The 17,575-nt window shown below is 43.9% G+C and overlaps 1 protein-coding gene across 2 annotated transcripts in view; it reads right to left on the bottom strand.

Moving 5' to 3' along the window:
- ARP8 (actin-related protein 8) overlaps positions 1 to 17,575 on the bottom strand; it is a 417,643-nt gene that overhangs the window by 240,854 nt on the left and 159,214 nt on the right. The window lies entirely within an intron of this gene.

Raw genomic sequence — 17,575 nt, 5'->3', positions numbered from 1 at the left:
CCAGATTCATCAAGCATAGCACGAGCCATTTGTTGGACCGTTTTGTTCATCCTTTCCACCACTCCATTTTGCTGAGGAGTCCTAGCTGTAGAAAATTCCCTTCTTATTCCATGTTCTTCACAGAAATCGAAAAATTCATTTGAGGTAAACTCCCCACCTCTGTCGAACCTGAGGCACTTAATTTTGTGATCTGATTCGTTTTCAGCCAAGGCTTTGAAGGATTTGAATTTTTCGAATGCTTCGTCTTTGTGCTTCATAAGTCCTAACCAAACCATCCTGGAGAAGTCGTCAATGAATAATATAAAGTATTCTTCTCCTCGAGGTGACCTTGTCCTAAATGGACCACATACATCTGTATGGACTAGCTCAAGAGGCCTGCTAGCTGATCCTTCCTTCTCAGGGAAGTTAGTTCTGGTTTGCTTACCAAACTAACATGATTTGCATATAGTGTTGTCTGGAATTTTGATATCTGGAAGACCATGAACTGCCTGGTATTTGCATGCTTTCCTTATTTGTGAAAAGCTTAGATGCCCCAACCTCCGGTGCCATAACCAGTGTTCATCATCCTTGCTCAAATAGCATTGTTGTTGTCCTTCTTCAAATATGTATAAATTATTTGGAGTTCTTCTACCTTTGATCACTGTTTTTCCTGTATCAAGATCACGAACACTACATCCATTTGATCGAAATATTACCTCGGTTCCTTGATCGCACATCTGACTAACACTCAGTAGATTATGCTTCAAGCCATCAACATACAAAATGTTTCCAGCTTTGACCTTTTCTTTCAACTGAGCAGTGCCTTTTCCTTTTATAGCTGCAAGGGTATCATTTCCAAAAGAAACTTTCTTTCCTTTTTCTAAAGCAGTATATGATTCAAGTTTTTCTTTATCACCTGTCATATGCTTCGAACATCCACTGTCGATGTACCATAGATTTTCCTGTCCTTCTGCATAAAAAGCTATCCCACATCTTTCTGGTTGTGGTTCCTTTATTCTACATGCTCTGGTGCTTGAGGCTTGTTCCTTTGTCTGCCGAAACCTGCTCCTGCATTCAGAATCTTCATGACCGAAGTTATTAAAACATTCAATTTCATTTTCAAGGGTCGAAAAGTTGTTGTAGGTCCTTTTCGTAATCCCAGTCATACTTCTTTGTTTTTGAGCTTCTCTAGTCATGATTGTCTTATAGGCAACACATTGAGCTGCTTTGTGACCAAAGTTATGGCAAGAGAAACATTGGCCATTGAAGAAACTTCTGTGATTATCAAATCTACCAGCAAAATGATTGTAATTTCTATTGTCATCCATTCTTGAAGCAAATTGAGACGTTTTTACCTGTGGCTAGTTGTAGCTTTTGTTCACCCTTAAGATGGATTGCCCCTGGTTTACCTGGTAGTCTTTGTTTGTTCTTGATGTAATTCGTCCCTGCTTTACCTGGTGATCTCCATTGGGCTTTTGCTCATTCCTCCTTGCTGCATCGAGATAACTCTTTGAGGTGGATGCTTGAGATGTTTCTCCATTATAACCCAGACCTGTCTTGATTAGTGGAGAACGTTGTACATTGATAATCTCATCCAGAGTTTCAGATCCTTTGTTTTCTCAATTTCTTTTCTAAGGCCAACAATTTCACATTCTAACTTCTCAAGAAATTTTTCTTTTTCATCAAGTTGAAATTGTAGAGTATCAATGATCACATTCTTTTCTTCTAAACATGTCTTGAGTCTAGAAATCTCTTCATAAAAGCTATCCACATCTATAGCATCCATGTAATCATCATCTTCAAAAGCCATTAAAAGTTTATAGTCATTACCTCGTTCATCTTCATCACTATTTGATAGTCCATCACTGTCTTCATGAGTGTAATAGCTTTTCTTATTTGCATTATGTTTCTTGTTCCATCTAACAGGTTCCTTTCCCTTGTCAATCTTATCCTTATGAGGACATTTGGCAGCATAGTGACCTACTCTTCCACAAGCAAAGCATTTGAAAGGTAACTTACCTCTGAATCTTCCAGTACCCTGTTGACGATTTCTGACAAAATTTGATTCTTCTTCTTCTTCTGACACGTGTCTTGGCTCATAGTACTCTCCTTTGCCTGAAGCCTTGAAGGCAGCTTCTCTCCTGTCTGATGGACCTCCTTTCCTCATTTCATAAGCAGTTAGAATTTCGTGCAGCTGTGACATTTTAAGATTTTGTAGATTCTCTTTTTCTTCTATTGCAGAAACTTTAGATTCAAACCTAGGGGACAAAGATCTTAGAACTTTTTCAACCACAACAGCCTCTTTTATTTCTTCACCCAAATTTTTCATACAATTAACAATCTCATCCACACGAAGAAAATAGTTAGCCACACTTTCATCATTATACATCCTGAGATTTTCATACTGAATCCTGAGGGTTTGAAGTTTTGCTCGTTTTACCTGATCATCTCCTTCATAGCTCAGAACAATCCTGTCCCATATCTCTTTTGCGGATTTAAACTGCATTACCTTGACAAATTCTGATTGAGATAGGCATCCTAATAGAGTATTGACCGCCTTTGCATTTGTTTCATATTTCTTCTTCTCAACCGGATCTGTAGGAGTTGCGATGGAAAAGTATACCCTGTATCTATGATATCCCAGACTTCTGTACCAAGAGATTGAAGATAGGCAGTAACCCTTACCTTCCAATAAACGAAGTTTGTCCCATCAAAAATCGGTGGCCTGATTGATGCTTCCCTCTCGTAGTTGCTCATGATGAAAGATCTTTCTTCAAGCGATCAAGCTTCTTCTGAAGAACTTGGCTCTGATACCAATTGTTGGAAATAATACTGAGAGGGGGGGGTGAATCAGTATTATCAAGTCAAATATTCCTTTTTCAAAATCAAATGATATACGCTACTTCAGTTAATTAAACCCGCGTATATACGCAACTATGCAGAAGAAAACCCGCGTATATAATGCAAACTTTTAATTTACTTTATCTTTCTGATGTTGATTGTTAATCTGTGTTTCAGAAGCAAATAACCAGTAACCAGAAACAGTAAAACAGAGCAGAAAGACAATCACACACAAGAACACAAGATATAAGGTGGAAACCCAATGTGGGTGAAAACCACCTACTACAATTCGTCTCTATCTTCTCTTTAATTAGAAAGTTCTTTTTACAATTGTATTGGTGCAGTCCTTTACCAGTACGCAGGTTGCAACCTGCAGAGAGCTACAACCCTCTCTCGTTTTCCAGCTTCTCCTGAAAGGGAGCTACAACCCCCTTAGCTCTTGCACTAGCCAAGATACTAGTACGTAGGTGCTGGCCTACAGAAGGCTACAACCTTCTCTTTCTTTCAGGGACCACGTTTCATAAATTTTCAGACTGGATCCACAAATAACATCAATCAAACATCAAGAATTTCTGCATCAACCAATCACCTTTTCACCAATCAAAACTGAATCAACACAAACACTTCTCTGACGACTGTACCCCGATCACAGTAACAGTAACCACACACCAAATCTGAACCCAGAACACTGCAGCAATAAACAGAGGCAGCTAGATCACAACTCAAAAGATATACGCTGCTTTAATAACCTGAAACCTGCATGCATACGCTTCTGCGTATGGAACAAACTGCGTATACGCTCCTTCGCTTCACTGAACCAGCGTGTATACGCGCCTTCGCTTCACTGAACCTGCGTACAGATCTATAAAGGATAATTCGCTCTTTCAGATATTCAAACACTAATTAACCCAAATTATCAGACTTATAGATCAAGCAAGCACCACATATAGCAGATCAAAATCATACAAAGATACTATCATTCAAGCTTAAAGATTATGACCCATCAATAGAACTTATCCTTCTCTTTGCGCTAAGGTTCGTCCTTCATTCAGATCCAGATCTGTACCATAACCCAATTACCAGTATTCCAGATCTAGCACTTTATCAGATATTCAATAATAATTCAGATGATCCTTTGCCACATGATCTCCTTCCTCTTTTATAGTTTTAGGCCTTCCACAATACCACGGTCCAAAACCATAATAAACTAATACCACGGTCCAAAACCATAATAAACTAATACCACGGACCCAATACTTGGGATCAACACTTCTGACGAGGTACCATGGTCCAAAACCATAGGTTCAAATACCAAGGACTAACTACCACGGACCAAAAGTAAGTTTTCCGACATATACGTGCTTTTCTTTGCATGCAAGTGCGTGTATACGCATACACGCCTTTGAAACGTCTAACCCGCGTGGCTCACGCAGAGCCAACCAGGGCTCACGCAGAACCAGCCAGGAGCTGCGCAGTGCCTCAAAGAGCTAGCGTGGGTGATGCAGACGCTCTAAGGGCTGACACAGTGCCTCCACACACTGATGCAAGGCAAGCCAGGGTGACGTTGGGCAGACGCTGAGCCAGAAAGGGCTGACGCAGTCCCTAGAGGCTGACACTGGGGTTTTCGTGGGGCAGATTAGAGCTAGGAGCTTTCAGAGTGTTTATCATGGGTTTCAGCCAGAATATCTGCTTCCGAGTAGAGAGAGGTACTACTTCCGATATTATTCTTTGTTGGGTGATCCAATTTTGGCACCCAGATTGTATTCAGAAATTGCTTAATAATAAGACCCTCAGATAGTTGCACGGTTTTCCCGCATTGGGTTTTTCCAGAGACATTGGTCCAAAAACAATGGTGTCACTTGTGTGCTTGTTTTGTTTCCTTCATTTGGTGATCTGTAATGTGTTGAGAATGTACTTGTATTTATTTTCAGTATTTACATGTTAAATAACTTGTTAATTAATCAAAACAAGTAGGCATAAATAAATCAGAAAAGTACATGAAGGGTTTCTAATAGTTAAAACTTAGAAATTCCAACATGGTATTAGAGCGTGGTTGCAGATCACAGGAGAACTGAGGGCATCAGCTGAGCAAAGCAGTAGCAGCAGAAACAGTTGTCCCGTGTGACAGAGGTTATTCCTAGCAAAGAAGCAGCAAGGAAGGGGTGACGCAGTGCCTATGTCATCAAGTTTGAGCCGAGAAGAGGATCAGTGCAGTGGCAGAGCGGAGCAGACTCGACCTACACAGTGCTCGATCATATTTCTCAGACAGGAAGGATTGACGCTCATTGCCAAGAGGTGTGAATTTTGCGGGTGTCGAGATTGTGCAGAGCCGAGAAGCTCTAACCTTCAGTTTGATGGGGCTTAGGAGGTTGTGTGTAAGTTGCAGAGTGAAGCTGGTGGGGTACTGTGGTCAGAACAGTACCTAACAGGGCAAGACCAAGGAGGAGGGAGTTGTTGTCGAAGATTTCTAGCCAAGAAATCCAGATCAATGGTGCAGCTGCACTTACGATCAGAGTGGGGGCATCTCGACATTGGCAGAAGGGCTTCCGGGAGGGAAATCAAGGCTCAGAGGGAGTCACACCAAGAATTTCCAAGAGGGAAGTAGAGGAGCAGTGAGATGGCAGTGAACGGGGTAAGAGACTAGGACAGACTAGACGGAGCCTCAAACTTCGTAGTCTAGAAGGCAAGAATCTTATCCGTTCTAGACAAGAATCGTCTCAAGCAATTCGCCTTGACGACAATAGCAGTCCCAGTTGACCCCACTGATAACAATAAGTACGAGGATGCGATGGCGAGGGCCAAGAGCATCATCCTTGACGGGATCAAGGACCATGTAGTAACACACATTGCCGAGAAGAGTACGGCAAATGAGACGTGGGAGGCCCTAAAGAAATTGTATCAGCATACTTTCGTGTAGAGGAAGATGCTACTAGAAAATTAGTTGCGGTCATACCAGATGCAGAAGGGAGAACAAATCAACATCTCCCTCGGTTGATTGAAAGAGATCCGGGATCAACTGACTTTCATAGGGGCCACGCCAGATCAAGAATTGATGGTGAGAACAGCCCTGAATGCAGTCTCTGAAGACTGGGAGGTGTTTGTCCAGAGTATACTGGGTAGGGCGACCCTTCTAGATTGGGAGGAAATGTGGGCGGCTCTTCGCCAAGAAGAGATCAGAAGGTTGACCAAGGCAAGAAGCAGCGGCAAAGGGATCAGAATCAACGAGGAAGAGGAGGATGTTTCCCTAGCATCTAAGAGAAAGCAGGAGAAACGGAAGAAGAAGGACCTCTCCAAGGTCAAATGCTTCAACTGTGGGGAACTGGGTCACTATGCGAGCCAGTGTCCGAGGAAGAAGAGCAAAGGAGAGGCTTCCGAGACCAAGGCTGCACCAGCAAGGGCGGAGAAGGAAGTGGAGACAGATGATGATTGTGCCATGAGTGCTCACACGCCACTTGAGAGGAAGTGGGGAGACATCGAGCTGTCCAAAGGCAGAGTTGGTACCAGAGAGACAGCGTAGAGCCCGAAGAGGTTGACGCAGAGGCAGCTGGGTGCTACGCAGAGGCAGCCAAGAGCTGTGCAAAGCCTAGAGAGGCCAGCGTGTGAGACGTAGAGTGTCACGCCCCCAATTCTTTTTTCGTTAATTTGCAACCGTGCGGCACCGCCTAAGTAGCTAACATGTTCCATTGTTAAGTTACTTTGCGAACTACGCCTAACATTCATCATCTTTCATTAACAATATTAATGTGCAGAATCCATTAACATCATAAACATTCATAACAACAGAGAGGACACCATCATATGCAATAATAATGTTTTATTATGATTTTGTGAAAATACAAGTGACCGGGAGCAAATGCTCCACCGACGTTTTACCCGTGTTGTTTGCCAACGGGCGCCCACCTCGTGCACGCCTTGCACAGTGGTCGCTCCCCACACAATCCACACTTCACCGTTCAACACACAAACTCCTTGCACGAGTCGGGCAGGCGTGCCTTCGTGCGGCCCTCCACCCAAACTCCTCACCCGAGCTCGTGTCACCATCGGGCGGGCGCCTTCGTGCAGCCCTCCACCCAAGTTCACCGTCGGGCGGGCACCTTCGTGCACCCTCCACCCGAGTTCTTCAACCAACGGGCGGGCGCCTTCATGCAACCCTCCACCCGCACTTCCAACCAACAGGCAGGTGCCTTTGTGCAACCCACTACCCGTTCCACCCGTTCACCAAAATCTCGTGCGGCCATGTCCTCCTGCCTGACGAGCGGGTGCATCCACCTACGGTTTGTTGCACCTCCGCTGCGGCTACCTCACACTTCCACGAGCTCCTTCGATGATCGAGATGCTTGATCAAATGCCAAACTCCCAACTCGGACCATGTATCTGTATGGTGGGTGGGCAAGTCGTGCCACGTTGCTGACTCATTCATCCTGCCCAACCGACGAGCCTTCAGTTATGAAAACTCGTTCAAGATGCAAGTCGGCCCGCCCATCACACGGGACCGCCCCACCATCATCCGCCCATTTCACAACTTCGCACGGTCGACTCGCAGGTGACTTGTTCAGCCTGCCCGCCTATAAACCAATGCAACCGCACCTTCATCCGCATAGTCGCCTCGTCCGTTTGGTCGCGCTCTGACTCGTTCGCTACTTCGTTCGTTTGGTGGGCACGCCCGGGCGACTCACTAGCTGCAGGGCGTTACATTCTCCCCCACCTGAAAGCATTGTCGTCCCCGGCAATCCGGCTCTCCTCCGTAGCTTCCTATCATACTTCGCAATCTTCCGCTTCCATTTCCAAAGTTAGTCCTCTGTTTCCCCGCTGTCCTCCTCCGGTGCATTCTTCCATCTGACAAGAAATTCCCGTCTCATGTGGCAACCAATCCCTGTAGATCGAACACTTAAAATCTTGTCCATCTCTAGATTCGGCTTATCCACAATCATGGTTGGCCCTCTCGGTGGTTTAGCTCTCTCTGGATGATTAGCATCAAGTCTGCATCTCTTCAACTGACTCATATGAAAAACTGGATGCTTCATGTGCATATGGCGTGGAAGCCCCAGCTCGTAAGCAACTTCCCCCACTCCCTTCTTCACTCGAAATGGTCCCTCATATTTCCTCGTCAGTTTGCTCGCAGTCCCCTTAGGTGGCTGAAACTGCTCTCCGGTAATCCTGAGAAACACCATATCTCCCACACTAAAGTGTGCATCCCGTCTTCCCTTATCTGCCCATTTCTTCATTCTCCTTGCAGCTTCGTGCAAGCGCAACCGTGCTAGCTCCAAGGTCTCATCCCAAGCCTTCATGAACTTCTTCGCATGAGGACTCCTCAACAAACCTCCTGTCACTATGGTATGCGGTGTGACTGGCATCTGTCCATTCACCAACTCAAATGGACTGTACCCCGTCGCAGAACTCTTTTGTATGTTGTAGCTAAATTGAGCCACATCCAAGAGTTCAGGCCAATTCTTCTGATCAGCCGTCACATAATGTCTCAAGTAATCCTCCAGCAATGTGTTGATCCTCTCGGTCTGTCCATCTATCTGCGGATGGTAACTCGAACTCATCAACAACTCTGTCCCGACTAACTTGAACAATGTAGTCCAAAATCTGCCTATAAAACGCGGATCTCGGTCCGACACGATGCTTAATGGCATCCCCCAATACTTCACTATGTTCTTGAAGAACAACTCCGCAATCTGCTCGGCTCCACATGGTATCTTTGTTGGAACAAAGACAGCATACTTGGAAAAACGATCAACCACGACTATTATCCCATTATACCCCCGCACCTGTGGCAACTGAGTGATGAAGTCCATCAAGACACTCATCCATGGTCTCTCAGGAATCAGTAAAGGCTGCAACAGACCTCCTTGCCTCTGAGTATCTGATTTGTCCTGCTGACAAATGATTCACATATGTACATACTCCTCTACATCCTCCCACATCTTCTCCCAAAAGAATCCTCTCTCCAACAATGCCAAAGAACGACGCTGCCCTGGGTGGCCAGCCCACAGTGAGTCGTGGCACTCCTTCAAAAGGTGCCTCTTGAGCCCAGATGACTTTGGAACATAGAGTCGATTTCCAAAGAACAAGAATCCGTCTCGGAGAAAGAACTTTCGTGTCTTCCCCTCCTTTATCTGCTTCACTATATTCTACGCCTGAGTATCGGTCTCTACACTTTCCTTGAGCTTATTCTGCATCTCTTCCGACATCTGAACTCGACTCCTACTCCTTGCTTCCCGAACTTCTCCTTCCAATGCTGCAAGTTGTCCCTTCCTGCTAAGGGCATCTGCTACCGCATTGAGTCTCCCCGGTCTATACTCAATAGTCATGTCGAATTCTGCCAAGAAGTCCTGCCAACGAGCTTGTTTTGCAAAAAGCTTCTGTTGTGATGCAAAATAACTTGTTGCAACGTTGTCCGTCTTGACAACAAACGGCTTCCCAATCAAGTAATGCCTCGGCCCTCCACACATGAAGACAGTGAATGATCACAATCATCTCCTTCTCATGGACCGGATACCTCCGTTCTCTATACTGCAACTTCCAACTCTCGTACGCCACTGGATGCCCATCCTGCACAAGAACACCTCCTATGGCAAAATCTGAAGCATATGTGTGTACCTCAAATGGTCGCTCGAAGTCCAGCAACTTCAGTATCGGTGTTGTAAGCATCCTCTTCTTCAAATCATCAAATGCCACCTGACATTTATCCGTCCAACTCCATCTTTTGTCTTTCTTCAACAGGTCTGTCAGTGATGTTATCTTGGAGTACCCCTCTACAAACTTCCATTGGTAGTTGGTCATGCCCAAAAACACCCTCATATCATGGACGTTCTTCGGTTCAACCCAATCCTCGATCGCCTTCACTCTACTCAGCTCCATCCGTATGTACCCTTGACCCACTATATGTCCAAGGAACGGAATCTCGGTCTGAGCAAACACACACTTACACTTAGACTTCTTCAAGTACAACTAATTTGCCTTCAGTGCCTCGAACACCATCGCCAAGTGCTTCTCATGATCCTCCATGTTGTCATTGTACACCACTATATCGTCCAAGTATACTACTACGAATGAATCCAAGTATGGACGTAGAACATCATTCATCAAAGTGCAAAACGTAGCAGGAGCATTGCACAACCCGAATGGCATAACAAGGAATTCAAAACTTCCATACCTTGTTACTATCGCGGCCTTCTTCTCATCTCCTTCAGCTATCCTCACCTGATAATACTCATGCCTCAAGTCCAGCTTGGAAAACACTCTGGCTTTCGCACGCTTGTGAAAGCAATAAGCAGCGAATGGCAAAGGATACCTGTTCCTTACCGTCTGCTCGTTCAATGGACGGTAATCACAGCACATCCGTAGCTCATTCAAATCCTTCTTCCACTGGAACAATACCGGATCTCCATAGGGGGACCTTGAAGGTCTGATGAAACCTGCATCAGTTAACTCCTTTAACTGTCGTTTCAACTCCTCCAACTCGGGTCCTGACAATCGATAAGGTGCTTTAGCCGGAGGTTGCTTCCCTGGCTCAAGCTCTATGCTATGGTCCACTGCACGCCTTGGTGGAAGCTTCTTTGGTAGCTCATCAGGCATCAAATCTGCATATTTGGCCAATACCTCAGAAATCTCGGCTGGAACAGGCGTCCCCACTCCATCACCTTCGACTCCCTTGAACATCACCGCATATGTCTCCATATCTGACTCCTTCATAGCCTTCTCCAAACTTAGTGCAGAAACATGCTGCACCTTGACTTCCCGCCTTTGCCTATGAGTGGGCAAAGTCCAAGTCTGTGACTGTCCAACCAGCAACACCTCATCACAGAAGGGGACAATAATTGCCTTGTTGCCCTTCAAGAAATCTTGCCCCAATATCATATCAAAGTCGTTCATCTCCATCACAGTGAAGTCCAACTAACCCTTCCAGTCTTTTATCTGCACAGGCACTTCGTGTGCCAAACCCGCCGGTTTAGCTCTAGAGTTCACCACCTTGACTTCCACATTCGATGGGAAGATCATCAGTCCAACCACTTTTGCCAACCGTGTCGTCATGAAGTTATGAGTGGCCCCTGCGTCCACCAAAGCTTGAATGGTCTTGCCATGAACCATTAAGTCCACGAAACCCAGACTGTTAATCCATGATTTCTCCATAACTTTTCCCTACATACATGTCTGTTCTCTGCAAGTAGCTCTAATACCATCTGTCACGCCCCCAATTCTTTTTTCGCTAATTGGCAACCGTGCGGCACCGCCTAAGTAGCTAACATGTTTGATTGTTAAGTTACTTTGCGAACTACGCCTAACATTCATCATCTTTCATTAAGAATATTAATGTGCGGAATCCATTAACATCATAAACATTCATAACAGCAGAGCGGACAACATCATATGCCATAATAATGTTTTATTATGATTTTGTGAAAATACAATTGACCAGGAGCAAGTGCTCCACCGACATTATACCCGTGTCGTTTGCCAACGGGCGCCCACCTCATGCACGCCTTGCAGGGTGGTCGCTCCGAACACAATCCACACTTCACCGTTCAACACACAAACTCCTTGCACGAGTCGGGCGGGCGCGCCTTCGTGCGGCCCTCCACCCAAACTCCTCACCCGAGCTCGTGTCACCATCGGGCAGGTGCCTTTGTGCAGCCCTCCACTCGAGTTCACCGTCGAGCGGGCGCCTTTGTGCACCCTCCACCCGAGTTCTTCAACCAACGGGCGGGCGCCTTCGTGCAGCCCTACACCCACACTTCCAACCAATAGGTGGGCGCCTTCGTGCAACCCTCCACCCGCACTTCCAACCGACGGGTGGGCGCCTTCGTGCAGCCCACTACCCATTCCACCCGTTCACCAAAATCTCGTGCGGCCGTGTCCTCTTGCCCGACGAGCGAGCGCATCCACCTGCGGTTTGTTGCGGCTACCTCACACTTCCACGAGCTCCTCCGATGATCAAGATGCTTGATCGAATGCCAAACTCCCAACTTGCACCATGTATTTGTATGGTGGTTGGGCGAGTCGTGCCACCCGGCCGACTCATTCGTCCTGCCCAGCCGATGCGTCTTCGGTTATGAAAACTTGTTCAAGGTGCAGGTCGGCCCGCCCATCACACGGGACTGCCCCACCATCATCCGCCCATTTCACAACTTCGCATGGTCAACCCGCGAGTGACTCGTTCAGCCTGCCCGCGTTTAAACCAATGCAATCGCACCTTCGTCCGCATAGTCGCCTCGTCCATCCGGTTGCGCTCTGACACATTCGCTACTTCATTCATTCGGTGGGCGCGCTCAGGCGACTCGCCAACCGCAGGGCGTTACACAGAGGGTCTAGGGGCTAACACGGAAGCTCCAGAAGTTGACGCAGAGGCTAGCAGAGCTGACGCAAGGCCAAGAGGCAGCACTGGGAGGAATTTCGTTGGGCAGACTGGGTGCCGGTGAACCAGGAAGCGTGACGCAACCCCTATCAGAGTGACACAAAGCAGTGGAAGTTGCAATTGTGGCTGTGGGATCGTTCATCCGGTGATTAATCAACCAGAATATCTGTCTCTAAGGAGAGGTACTACTGCCGAGGTCATTCTCTGATGGGTGAGCCATTTCTAGCACCCTGGTTGTATTCTGAAAACTGTATAATAATAAAACCCTCTGTATAGCTGCACTGGTTTTCCCGCATTGGATTTTTCCGAGGACATTGGTCCAAAAATAACGGTGGCACTTATGTGCTTGTTTTCTTTTAGTTGATGATCTCTAGATGTTGATATTGTGCTTGTGTTTATTTTCAGTATTTACATGGTAAATAACTTGTTAAGTAATTAAACAAGTAGGAAGAAATAAACCAGATAGTACAGGAAGAATTTCTAACGAGTTAAACTTAGAAATTCCAACAAATATAAGCGGATAAGGGAGCAGGACCATGCCACCAAAATCGGGATTTCCCATGAAATACCATCCCTAAAGCCAAATGGTCAGTAAAGAGATCCCACGGGACTAGAATGCAAAGCTAATATCCATAAGGGGTCTAAGGGACAAGGGCACAGACCTAACCCATTCTTTCCGCTGAAACCCTCCATTAATCCATGCCCAAAAGTGTCCATGATAAGCAAACTACAATACTGAAACATCGAATGACGAGGCATACCTTTAGGTTCGGGAGGCCCACCTTCAAACATACGATCATGGCAGATGGGTGAGCTACCACATGGTTGGCTCAGGTGGCGGAGAAATGGCACAATGATCTAGCTAGTGGCTGCAAGGGGCTGTCGGCTACTGTCTGAGGACCATCTTGGAGAAAATAAAATTCTCCCAGGAATATCACCAACAAAATGGTGGGTAAAAAACCCTAGCCGAGTCTGAACAAGAAAGTCCTAAGTTTGTGGACAAAAACCTATGAGAGAGGAAGTTGTAAAAAGAATGCAAGATTGAGTCTTAGAAAACCCTAATACAATCTTTGAAGGTTATTAGCGTTTGTAACCCTAGTTAACCCACAGGATGATAATGTTGGATGCAAAGATGAATGTCTAGGCCTTAGAATTAAAGCGCTCTCCATTCAAATGTAAACCCTAACCAGTCAAAATGGTTGGAGAAAATCTAGGGTTTATAACCCTAGGAATGATTGCTTCCACTGAAAGAAACCCTCGGTCCTTGATGATGTTGTGGACAAGGAGGATTTGATGATTGGATGAAAGAAGACCAAGATCAATAGGGAGTTGACACACTCTCAAGAGACAAGTACTTTCTTGATTATTTCTATTATTGCATTTGTTTTCAGAGTCTTGTCTTTGCAGGTACATAATGTAGATTGCAAATAATGTGGCAATTAGTGGAAGAAAAACGTGACAAGAAGACTTGTAATTGATGAGTATTGAACTCAAAGGGAGTAGACATGATCAACCTTGTTAAAGTATTGTCTTGATCTATTCAAGTTTGTTGTAACTTCCAAGACAAGTAGAAGTCTTGTAGAATGATGTTGATCTAAATCTGCTGAAGATGAACCTGCTCTATATGTTTCTGACAAAAGCCGAGGACCTCTATTCCTAGTGTAAGAGGGAGCTAATTGATGAATCTTGGTGCTACTCACGATTGAAAGTATGAAGCTTGGTGAACTCCTCACTAAGATTTGACATCACGGATGAAGCTCTATTGCTAACTTGATGAATTTCACTGATTAGCTCAAAAAATCACCTCACGGTGTTACTACAATATTGGATCAAGGGTTGTCTCTTGGTTCAGTAAGTACCTGAAGTCTGTGGCGCCGAGTTCTACAAAGGTAGAATACATGGCAACGAGCATGGCCACATGGGAAGCTATTTGGCTTTGGAAGCTGCTAATTGACGGTTAGATTTGACCAATATCAGTTGTGATAATCAGAGTTGCATTAAGCTCTCTAAGAATCCAATCTTTCATGATAGGTCGAAGCATATCGACATCAAATACCACTTCATCAAAGATTGTGTATAGCGTGGATCAATTTGGCTATAGTATGTTCCCATAGATCAACAGATTGCAGATATTTTTGCGAAGGCCTTGGGAAAGGCAAACTTTGTCTACTTTAGGGATAAGATGGGAGTAGTGGAGAACACCTTCCACGCTAAGAGGGAGTGTTCTTTTTTGGTAGCAGCGGACAAGTGGTCTAGTCTCTATGGTGTCTATGAAGCTAAGGAACATATTCTCTCCAATAACCAGAAAACGTTTCGCAAGAAATATCTAGACAATTATTAAATATTTTCCTAAATCTAACTTAGGAAAATTGGTTAATTAAATCATATTAATTTAGGTAAATCAATTTTTCTCTAAAGACTTCCGAAAAAGTCACTTGATGGGGTCAAGATGAGCTTAGCCATCGATTGTGATTAGATCATGGTCGTTGGTTGCTCAACAAGAGATTATGATGATTATGATGATGATTAATGTCCACTAAGACCAATGCGGTCTATCGGACCTTAAGACGGAGTATCTAATTGTATTTCTTTATAATCTTATTTCTCTGCTCAAAAAGAAGGGAAAGAAGCGCACCAAGATCACTATAGTTGGGTTGACTTAGTAAGTCAAGAAGATTGGAACTATGACAAATGTTAGAGAAATGAGAGCGGATGTGAGTCGATGAGGTTGTGGAGAACACACAAAGATACTCAATGAGTGCGATTTGTAGTGATAGCAAGGGTGCAGAGGGACACACCAACAGTGGGGTTTCAGCAGATAGTCTGGGAAGAGAATTTCTGAAGAAAATCTCCAAAGATTTTCTAGTCGTTCTGAGGAAAGGAGGCTGAATTGTTCTACAAGAGGGAGGTCAATTCAACTAGTGTGCATTGTTGGTTTACCCAATTCGAGTTGCAGAGGCTACAGTTCGATTTCCATTGCCGAAGTTAGCTACCAAAGGAGGTGCGAGTGGCTTCAGTATGTTGTGGGAGGCAGTGTAATTGTTGGAACGAATTTCTGGAGGCTAAAAGAATTCCCCTAAGCCAGTAGTGCACATTTCCAGTCACAAGTGCGAGTCGTAGGAGGATGTGTGAATAGGCAGAGGGAGATTGAATTATTTTTGCAGAAGGGAACTTGCATTTCCAATTGATTTTGCCAATGGAGACCTTGAATGTCGGAGCTTTGCCAGTGAAAGGCAAGTTGATTGTATTTCTCAAATTGCAGAAGATTTATTAATAGTATAAACCCTCATATGCAAAACTAGTTTTCCCCACATTGGGGTTTCCAAGGACAATTTGTCCAAACATACCGTTGTTAATCATTTTGTGTGTGTGTGCATTATTTCTTAGTTCCTGTATTTATTTGTGAAGATTGCAATAGTGAATTAATGGTTATTTTCCATAATTAAAATTTTGAAGACAAATAATCTCAAGTAGATAGAAGATTAAAGTCCAATTACTGCAACTAAGGAAATTTCACACCTCACAATAGATGACCCACCTTCATTGGATGAGTAAGATGGATGAATGAATGCACTAATCGAAGAGTGGATGATAGGCATCCAAGGCTGGCTATCTGTAAATCATAAGGGCTGCTAGCTGGCAAATTGCATTATAGGATAAAATTTTCTCCAAGGGTTACCTATACATGTGGGTGGGTAACAACGACCAAGAAAACAAATGATTGGGGGAGAAGTAGTGCCACATGTGCATGTGTTTTGGTGTGGGTTCATTATGTATCATTATATTCATGTATAAAGTGACCTTGTAGAGTGCAAATCCTAAAAGCATGGTCTAAAGTGGTTGTTATTGCCTAATGAGTGTCTCATCTTGTTAGATGTTTCGCTGTCCAAGGTAACCACCCTAAATACATAAATTATGTATAAATTCACCTTCGGATGAACAAGAATGGCCGGCATGCAACTCTATTCTCTTATGCTATGTTGGTGTATGTTAATGCTAGTTATAATATAAAGTTTTGAATCTTTATCTTGGCAAGGCCACACCTCTCATGTTGCCATCTCTAGAATAGTCAGTTTATAATTTCAGCTTCTAACTGTTTTCTAATGTAAGAGGCCAAGTGAACAAGTTATCAATATGAGATCAATAACACAATGTAGACCTTGAAAACATTAGTTACTTCCTCATAATAGTTTCGCCACCAACATTTTCCCAACCTTTGATTGTTAAGAGACATGTTGTGCAAAATTATGCTTAGAACATCTTCATCAGTTCTTATTCTTCAAGGGTTTCTATCTTGGCACCCTCCTTTTCATCCTTGCACCTATTAACATCTTAAAATTCCTTGTACTTCATTGTATATCTTGTACTTGTCTGATGGAATCTCTTATACACTTTATTGTAATACTATTTATCAAAGATGCTTTAGGCACTCAATGCACAATCTAGTCATGGTACTTTTGCATTCATTGCCATGTTAGGCACTAGCGGGTATTACTAAGGGCATCCATTGAAGCATATATTTTACTTTTAAATGTTAATGCTTTTTAAATCTATCGATTTCTTCATCATGATGTAATGCTTTCATTCTTGGTTCTTGTGTACCAATTTTGCCATGTATTCTTCCCAAAATAACAATGATCCATCAACCCTTATCCAAAACACATATAATTGAAGAATTGTGAGATAGACAGAAAAAGAGTTTGTATTACAAAGTAGAAGTTGTTAGTCATCAACTTATTCCCGGAAATTCTGAATACTAAATTAAGAAATTCAAATATCTCCATTTTCAAATGTATTCATCTTTGACAAAACTATATACCCTTTAACCGACAAAGTGGATAATTTTATTATAATATGGACTCTTTAATTCAATTCAATTGATTATCATGAATTCCATAACTGTATTCAAACTAAAGTAAGACAAAGCTGACCATGTATTAGTGATTGGCCATATTGTTAGAGACAACAAAAAATTATTATACCATTATCCCTCAAGTTATTTTATCTATAATGAGCCCCAAGCAATGATGGACAGCAGAGCAGAGGAGATTTCGTCCTTTTTATTTCTGAAGCTCATTCTTTTCAGGTAAAATTGGGTTTTGGCCAAGGGAGCAACAACTAGGCAGAGCTCCTGGCCTGTAAAAACTTGTTGCTTTTCGCTCTTGAAAAGGGATGCACTCAGATTCATGTTCGGAGACTCTATGCTTACAATCAATTGGCTCAACAAAACACAAGTACACAGGAACATATTACTCATGCCTATTCTGGAGGAAACCATGCAGCTCATTGACCCTTTCATTTCTTTTACATGTTCTCATATTTACAGAGAGATGAAACAGGCAGCAGATTGCCTCTCAAAAGAGGGCCTTGGTATGGACCAAGGACTGTGGAGTA

The sequence above is a fragment of the Pinus tabuliformis genome, chromosome 4_2, assembly GCF_031772625.1.
Source record: "Pinus tabuliformis cultivar Carrire ecotype Pingquan chromosome 4_2, CPIR1, whole genome shotgun sequence".
Taxonomy (NCBI): domain Eukaryota; kingdom Viridiplantae; phylum Streptophyta; class Pinopsida; order Pinales; family Pinaceae; genus Pinus; species Pinus tabuliformis.
This window is presented reverse-complemented; position numbering and strand designations above follow the sequence as displayed.